Genomic DNA, 8266 nt, shown 5'->3' with positions numbered 1-8266 from the left:
CTCTCCCTTCCTCTCTGTAAAAAATCAATAAAATATATTTAAAAAATCTTTTTTAAAAAATTGAGTCACATAGAAGGTAGGGAATAATCTGTGTACACACTAGGCACAGAGTCTGGCTCATAGTAGGTTCTCAGTCAGTATTAACCAGATCAGCGACCGTGGCATAGACCTCATGGGACACACTGCTTCTCACTTCATGGAGACCTAGAGCCTTCGAGTATCCTGGGAAGTCCTGCCTGCCCCAAAGGGCACCTTTGTTCACAAAAAAGCCAGACAAACCCTACCCATCTTTAAGGCTCAATTCAAATGCCATCTCCTCCATGAAGCATTCCATGATTTCCTCCCTTGGATTCTTTCTCTCCTTTCAACCTTTCTTGAATATTTATGGAGTGCCTATCCTGTGCCAAGCATTGATCTGGCATCTTTTCAGGTACAATCTTGTGTAATCTTCATTACAACCCTGCAAGGCAAGTGCTGTGGCCATGTTTTATAGAAGAGGAAATTAGGCTTAGGGGGGCCAAGTCTTGCTCAAGTCACACACTGAATAAGTGATGAGGGCAGGATCTGAACCAGTTTTGCCTGATATAAAAGCCTATGCTCTTTCTTTTCCACTGGCTGTCCTGCTGCTGGACCCACAGCTCATGCTTCCTGTCTGGGCTTCACTTATCCCCCTGACCACACCTGGGTCCCGCTGGGAATGGGCCTTTATCCTGAGAGCATCATTCAGCCTCACACAGAACCCTCACAGCCACTGGAAACCTGGGCCCAGAGCTTGTCATGGACATTAGAGCTCCATCTGCCTGGCTCCCAGCTACCTCATTCCCAGTCACTCATGGTACCCCTAGTTCCCCCAGGCCTTCCTAAGCCCAGACCCGAGATGACAACAGTAACTCACACTCATTTCTCCTGCTTCTCCATTCCCCATTCTGTGCCTCAGTTTCTCCACCTATAAAATGGGGATGGCTGGCCTTGCTCAGTGGTTGAGCATCAACCTATGAACCAGGAGGTCATGGTTCGATTCCTGGTCAGGGCACCTGCCCAGGTTGCGGGCTCGATCCCCAGTGGGGGGCGTGCAGGAGGCAGCCAATCAATGATTCTCTTTCATCATGAATGTTTCTATCTCTCTCTCCTTTTCCCTTCCTCTCTGAAATAAATAAAAATATTTTTTTAAATAAATAAATAAAATTGGGGATAAACAATGGTGCCATCCTGAGCAGCAACAATGAAGATCAAATGAAATCGTGAATGTAGCATGTTTTTAACAAGCCTGGAACATGGTCAGATCTCAATAACAGCAGCTACTATTGCTATTATCGTCAAGGTTTCTGACTACTTCACTCTGACTCCAAATCCATGCTCTCCCCACTGTGCACTGAGCACTGTGCCTCCCCATAGCAGAAAGCTTCGCATACAGTGCATAGTCAGCACATTGTGAATTGCTGCTAAATTCTTTTAGGTTCTCCAGAGCACATGCTAATTAGTGGGAGAGTGGGGGGTCCAGGAGCTCTGGAATCAGACAAGCTGGGTTTGAATCCTGCCTGTGACACCTTCCAGTGGACAGTCCTGATGAGTCACTCACTACTCCCTGAGCCTCTACTTACACATCTATAAAACGGGGCTAGGGGACAGGGCTAGATGCCAAAGCTGCCGGGCCACTGTGGATGGAGAGATAATCAGTCTACAAAGTGTCTGTCACATACCCAGGACACCATAAACCCTCACTTCCTCCTTCCCATCAACCTTTTTCTCTCACTTGCCCTCTTTCCTCTCCTACTCCCTGCCTAGTGGCTTCTTCTTTCTGCATCCTTGGTTAATAATAGCATTGATACAGCACTGTCCTCCATGGACTGCCTGCTCTTGTGTGTTTGGGGGTGTTCTATGTTGACCCATTAATCAGTTTGACCTTATCTCTCTGGGGGAGGGGTGGGTAATAAGTGCTTCAGAGATGAGGACCAGAGCCTGCCTCACCTTGAGTGACAGCACCTGCTGAGACATGGCCCGCGAAGGCCCTTGGAAGGAATGACCCCCATCAACCATGCAAGGGAACATTCGGCAAAAAGAAGGGCCCCAAACCAAGTCACAAAACTCTCCATCACCCTCCATGCTATGCAGGTTATAGCTGCTATTCTAACCCAATTCTAGGAAAACAAAATGGCGGTTCATTGTGATAAACAAGCTGAAACCTTGTCCAACAAATACTGCCAATGTTCCCATGTGCACAACAAAATAACACACAAGCACTGAAATGATGTAGGAGCCACTGGCTGTGGGCAGGGGAGCTGCAGATGTTCCTGCAAACACATCAGAAGGAACGGGCGCTCTGTATTACCGCCACCCAGAACACGGGGCCGTCTGGTAAACCTGCTCCCCCAGCGATCCTGCCTGTCAAGCGCTGACAATCGCACACGCAAAAGCCGTGTTGTGTATGCATTTTGCAAACGTATCACTTCGGGAAAACAGAACCAAAACAAATTGAGAAATCACATAAATAATGACTCTGAGCTTCAACTAATTAATATGACTGTTTAATTACAGGGGCACAAATTAATAAACAGGAATTACTCCAGACTTCCAGCAGGCAGCCCATCTCTGCATGCGATCACAGAGGTGTGGGCACTGGGGTGGGGGAGGCTTAGTTTTCCTTTGCCAGGTGCCCAGCTGGAGCGGCATCAGGAAGGGAAGGGGGGTGAGGCCACCGTGCAGGGCGACCAGTCCTCTCAGCACCACCTCACTGCTCAGACACACTGGGCCTCATCGACATCAGCAGGTACAGCATCCACCAAGACATTGTCTCTAATTAGGAAACCACTCCTCACGCAGCTACCGGGGCCCACAACATGCTAAGGCCAAAAATGAAACAGAACACAGCCAAGAGGCCAGAGTTATTAAGTAGCTACTATCTGCCAGGTACTCTGTCTCTCTGTGTTTGTGTCTCTCTCCCTCCCTCTCTTCTCCTCTCCCTCAATTTGTTTTGGTTTCTGGTTTCCCAAAGTAATGCTGTTGAAATTTTTACATCTACCACTTGCTCTGCATGTCTGATTGCCAGCTCTTGACAAGGCAGAATGGCTATGGGAGCAAAATGCATATCAGACTCCGCCAGGTAGATGTATCATCTACATGGGAGATGGTCCCATTACACTGCCCTGAATACCGAGGCTCCAAACATCAGCTGATCTAATTCTACCAAAGCCCATGTAACTGGAAAAAGGTACTGGATTCAGAACTCTGGGTGTCTAAGTTTGAAGTCTATGAACTTTTCATTACAGCAAGCTTCTTTCTAGAAATAAAAAAAAAAATGCTCTACTTCTGCAACGTTCAGCTAATGCATTCATTTGCTTCTTTTTTAAAATATGTTTTTATAGATTTTTTTTTTAGAGAAAGAGGAAGGGAGAGGGATAGAGAGATAGAAACATCAAGGAGAGAGAAACATCATCGATTGGCTGCCTCCTGCAAATCCCCTATTGGGGATCGAGCCCTCGACCCGGGCATGTGCCCTGACCAAGAATCAAACTGGTGACCTCTTGGTTCCTGGGTCAACACTCAATTGCTGAGCCACACCGGCTGGGCTTATTTGACTATTTTCTCTTTCAGTAAAATCAGAGTGTACCTACTAAGTGCCAGTTTTGGACTACGTACTGGGATACAATGGTGAGCAAAGGCTGACCCAGAACCCACTTTTGACGAACTTCCATGGGCAGTAAGAGAGAATGACATGGATAAAATAATCACACAAATCGATATATGGCCATGGCCTTTGAGCAGGGCTTCATAGGAAGAGAAACAGGGCTCTGAGAATGTGCAAAAGTGAAGGTCGGTTGGTCAGGAAAAGCTCCCCTGAAGAAGTAATGAAGTGTGATCTCAAAGATGAGTGTAAATATATAACATATAGGACAATAATAACGTGTGAATAGAGAAGAATTGTCTATACTTGTTCTCTCTGTTTTCTCCCCATCTGCTCCTCAACCTGCCCCACCTAACGTGCCCTCTGCTCCCATCACTCTGCCATAGGGGTTCATGTGATAAAGTGCATGGACATGTTTAGTCCTGCATTTACTTGTACATTTTGGACAGAGTTGATCACTCCCTTCTTCTTGAAATCATTTACTCCTTGACTTCTAGGCATGAAGTTAGAGAGAAGAGGGGTATTGTGAGAAGTACTCGATGGCCCTCGGCAATGGCCAGAGAAACTCCAGGACGAGAACTCAGCCTCCTCAGCGCCATCTTCTAAGGACAGGCGCTGGGCAGTTCTCGTTAATTTAGTGTTCACAGGGGAGATGTGTTCAGGTTTCCTTACCGCCCCCTGTTTCCAGCCCAAGTTTCCTTGGTCATTTCCCACGGGTTTCTTAGATGAAAGCACCATGGAAATTATCTAATAATAGACCAGGTTCCTTAGAGTTCCCTGTGCCTTGTGGTGTACACCAAGGGCCACTTGGGGTTGGAGGTGGCTCTGCATTATAAAAAGAAGATCCTCTTTATTTTATATACTGGGATTCCACATAGGAATTTTCATGTAAGGTTTTTGTGACTAGAGAGAAAAGAAATTTATAAAACCTATCATTATGTTATTTGCTCCACACTTTCTAGTTCTAGAGTATTGTTTTCTATTCGGTTCTCCCATAAACCTATCAAAGCTAGAAGGAGGATTATTATTAACTCTAGTGCACCGATCACAAACAGCTCAAGGAGCTTAGATTCACTGACCAAGATCACAGAAGAGGACACAGCATAGGACAGAGGTTGGATTCAAGTCCAGGACATTGGACTTCACACAAGCCCCGGAATGGAGATTTGAGCCAATTTTACCTACTCATTAAGGAGATGTCTTCAGGGAACATTTAGCGTTCTTAATGCAGAGAGAAAGTAGAACGCCAGCTTAACATTCCTTTCCTCTAGGTGGCAAGGTTAGGAGTAAATTTAGTTCCTTCTTTGTGCTTCTCTGTGACTTCTTCAATGTGCATACATTACTCTTATGTTTAGAAAACAGAAGATAAAGGAATATGATTATGAAGTAAATCAATGAGAAAACAGAAGAAGGTCTTCTACTCACCTTGGGGGCAGGGGGTGCCTAATTGTTTAGAACTGGCTCTGAGCCTTGAAGATAAGAACAGATGTCAGTCAAGTAAAGAAGTGTGAGCCACAAGTGTCTTAACCCCTCTGCGCCTCAGTTTAGCTCAGGTAGGCAATAAACCTACCTATATTGGCCAAGGCTCTTGATTATAAGCGACAGAAATGCAATTCACACTAGTTTAGCGTGCAGAAGGGGTTCACAGAGTCACAGCAACGAGGAACTAAGGAATCTCACTGCAGTCCTGGCTCTCTTTCCATTCGTGAGCTCTGCCTTATTCTCTGTCCTGCTTGCCCTCCCAGGTTAGCATCCCTGGTGCATAGAAAGCCTTTCTCAGAGCCCACAGGCCACGTCCAAGGATGATTCTGCTAAGCCAGCTTGAATCCCTTACCTCCAAGACCCCTGCACTGAACCAATCACTGTGAGCAGGTGATGGGGAATAGGAGGGACCCAGCCAATCCTATGAGTGCACCTTCGTGCCCTGTAGCCTTCTTCCTGGAGACCCAGCTCTCATGTGATGAATGCTGAACAAGGCAAACGCCTGACCAAGCCAGATGGGGTGAGCTTTTTCACAGGCCAGAGGGTCCAATTTATGTGTGCTGTTAGAAGGTTTAATTAGCTTGTGAAAGGCATTAAATAAGTAAATTTGGTAAACAACATTTCAGTACCTATCAGAAGGAGAAAAAAGAAACTTTAAACTCAAGCTAACAACACAAAAAAGGAATGCTTGGTCAGAAAACCAAAAAGAAAAAAGGATCAGCTGACACTTGCTACCATGAACTGTGGGCCACTGAGGCTGGTGATGGATTGCAACATGGTTGGGTGAAAACCTGCTTTGACAGACATTGACTGGGTAGCTTTGGGGGAGATCAGACCCCAAAACCAGAAGCCATTGCTAACTCTCTGAGATCCTGAATGAGACCCTCACCTCCACACTGGCCACTCTAGCTGAGAATCCACCTGCCACTGACTGGGCTTATAACAAGGCCAATGTAGTGAAGGCTGGCTTGGTAGAAGACTTTGAGAAGAAGTTGAATGTCCTGAAGGTTCCTGTGCCAGAGGATAAATATAGTGCCTGGTGGATGCTGACAAAAAAGAAGGTGTGAAAAGTTGTGCTGAGTTTTTGTCTCTCCCAAACACCAGGCTTGCTTAACATTGCTTTCCTCTAGGTGGCAAGGAGAGGAGTAAATTTAGTTCCTTGAGAATGAGCTGGAGAAGATGAAGAACAGAATTCCCTTTGATCAGATGACCTTTGAGGATGTGAATGACGTCTTCCCAGAAACCAATCACACAAGAAAAAGTATCCCTATTGACCTCCCAAGCCAATTGAAATTAATAAACTTGGGTTTGGGAGAAAGCCTTGGCCCTTGCATTATAAACTATGGACATTAAAAATAATTATATAGCTCAGCCTGCGTGGCTCAGTGGTTGAGTGTCAACCTATGAGCCAGGAGGGCACAGTTCGATTTCCATTCAGGGCATATGCTCAGATTGTGGGCTTGTTCCCCAGTAGGGGATGTGCAGGAGGCAGCCGGTCAATGATTCTCTCTCATCATTGATGTTCCTATCTCTCTCTCCCTCTCCCTTCCTCTCTGAAATAAATTTTTTAAAAAAATTTTTAACTATATAATGCAAAAAAGAACCAAAAATAAGAAATTAGGTTCAGGAGAAAACCACCATGCCACAAGGAAAACAAAAACCAGGTATGTGGCCCCTAAAATGGACTGAACCTTTTATAGCCACCAAGTCCTTCCTTGTGAACCACTTTTGCTGCTCAACTATTCTGAAAATTGGAGGCAAGCATTGCAGAAGATGCCCGCCCTCAGTCAAACTCCAACTAAATTAGATATTGAACAAGACACTGAGAACCTGGCAAGAATACACACACACACACACACACACACACACACACACACACACACACGGGCCTCAAGCTGCTGGGAGATGATAAATTGTCAGTTTCTCTTTAACATGATTGTGTCTCATCACCATCTCCTATAATGGATTTGATGGCTTTTGTTTTTAACCTGTGAAGATTAAAATCAATTCCCAACTAGAGCTGGAAGCCCCAAACCATATAGCTGCAAATATATTAATTAATCAATCAGCTAGTCAGTAGATTAGCAAGTCCATATGGAGGGCCAACTCTTGCTGGGTATCTGAGGAGGGAAAAGAATTAGGAAATATGCCCCCTCTAGGTGCTTCAGAAGACATTAATTCAGCTTTTAAGGCAACAGCAAACCTATTTCCAGTAGAATTACACTGGGTGGGCATGTCGCACCCTCTCACTGGTCTTATCTTATGGATACGTTTGATTCTGGACCCTAGAGTAATCCACAGATTGTTAAAAACATATATATTTCTATTGATTTCAGAGAGGAAAGGAAGAGGGAGGGAGAGAGAGAAACATCAATGATGAGAGAGGATCATTGATCGGCTACCTCCTGCATGCCCCCCACTGGGGAGTGGGCCTGCAACCCAGGCATGTGCCCTGACCAGGAATCGAACCTTGACCTCCTGGTTCATTGATTGACACTTAACCACTGAGCCATGCCAACCGGGCAGTAATCCACAGATTTTGACTCACACCTTTGCCCCACTCGGATATTCACATTGGCAATATCCTTATATATTGGCTGTGCTCCGAGGGCATTTCATAGGAGGCAGAAAGGATGAAGATGACTTGGAATAGAATTCAAATCCCTCCTCGACCATTTACCTCCTTGGTAGCTTTGCAAAGTTATTCAGCCCCTCTGTCCCTGGTATCTTTAACCACCAAAGCAGACATGTGCCTTGTAGCCCTGCAAGGATTAAATGAGATCACGAATGTGCAGTGCTTAAAATAAGACCTGATTCAGAGTTAATGTTAGTTTATTAACATTACAATCACCATTCAACTATCAGGTGAGTTCCTAATAGGTTGTGTATATTTTTTAGTCCATAAAAATATGTATAGGCATGTTTTGATCTTCTCATTGTGCCCGCCCCCATCCCAAAATGGACTTTCTTACAGTACAATAATCCTACTAAATTCTACAGACTTCCACTTACATGACAAATATCCCCTGGCTTCAGCCCAAACAAAAACTAATTGTCCCCTTGTTCATCTGTGTGCGAGTTTGTTTTTCCAGATGAAACATTTCCAACTCTTTCTTGTACCTTGATGTGTTTTTCTAACAACAGACACTGCATGAGTTAGCC

At 45.1% G+C, this 8266-nt stretch overlaps 1 pseudogene; it reads left to right on the top strand.

The window, feature by feature from the left end:
• The first annotated feature begins 5879 nt into the window (after nt 1–5879).
• Nucleotides 5880–6410, top strand: LOC102440039 (annotated as a pseudogene).
• Nucleotides 6411–8266: the final 1856 nt, after the last annotated feature.

Source organism: Myotis lucifugus, unplaced genomic scaffold (assembly GCF_000147115.1).
Source record: "Myotis lucifugus unplaced genomic scaffold, Myoluc2.0 scaffold_597, whole genome shotgun sequence".
Classification (NCBI taxonomy): Eukaryota; Metazoa; Chordata; class Mammalia; order Chiroptera; family Vespertilionidae; genus Myotis; species Myotis lucifugus.
This window is presented reverse-complemented; position numbering and strand designations above follow the sequence as displayed.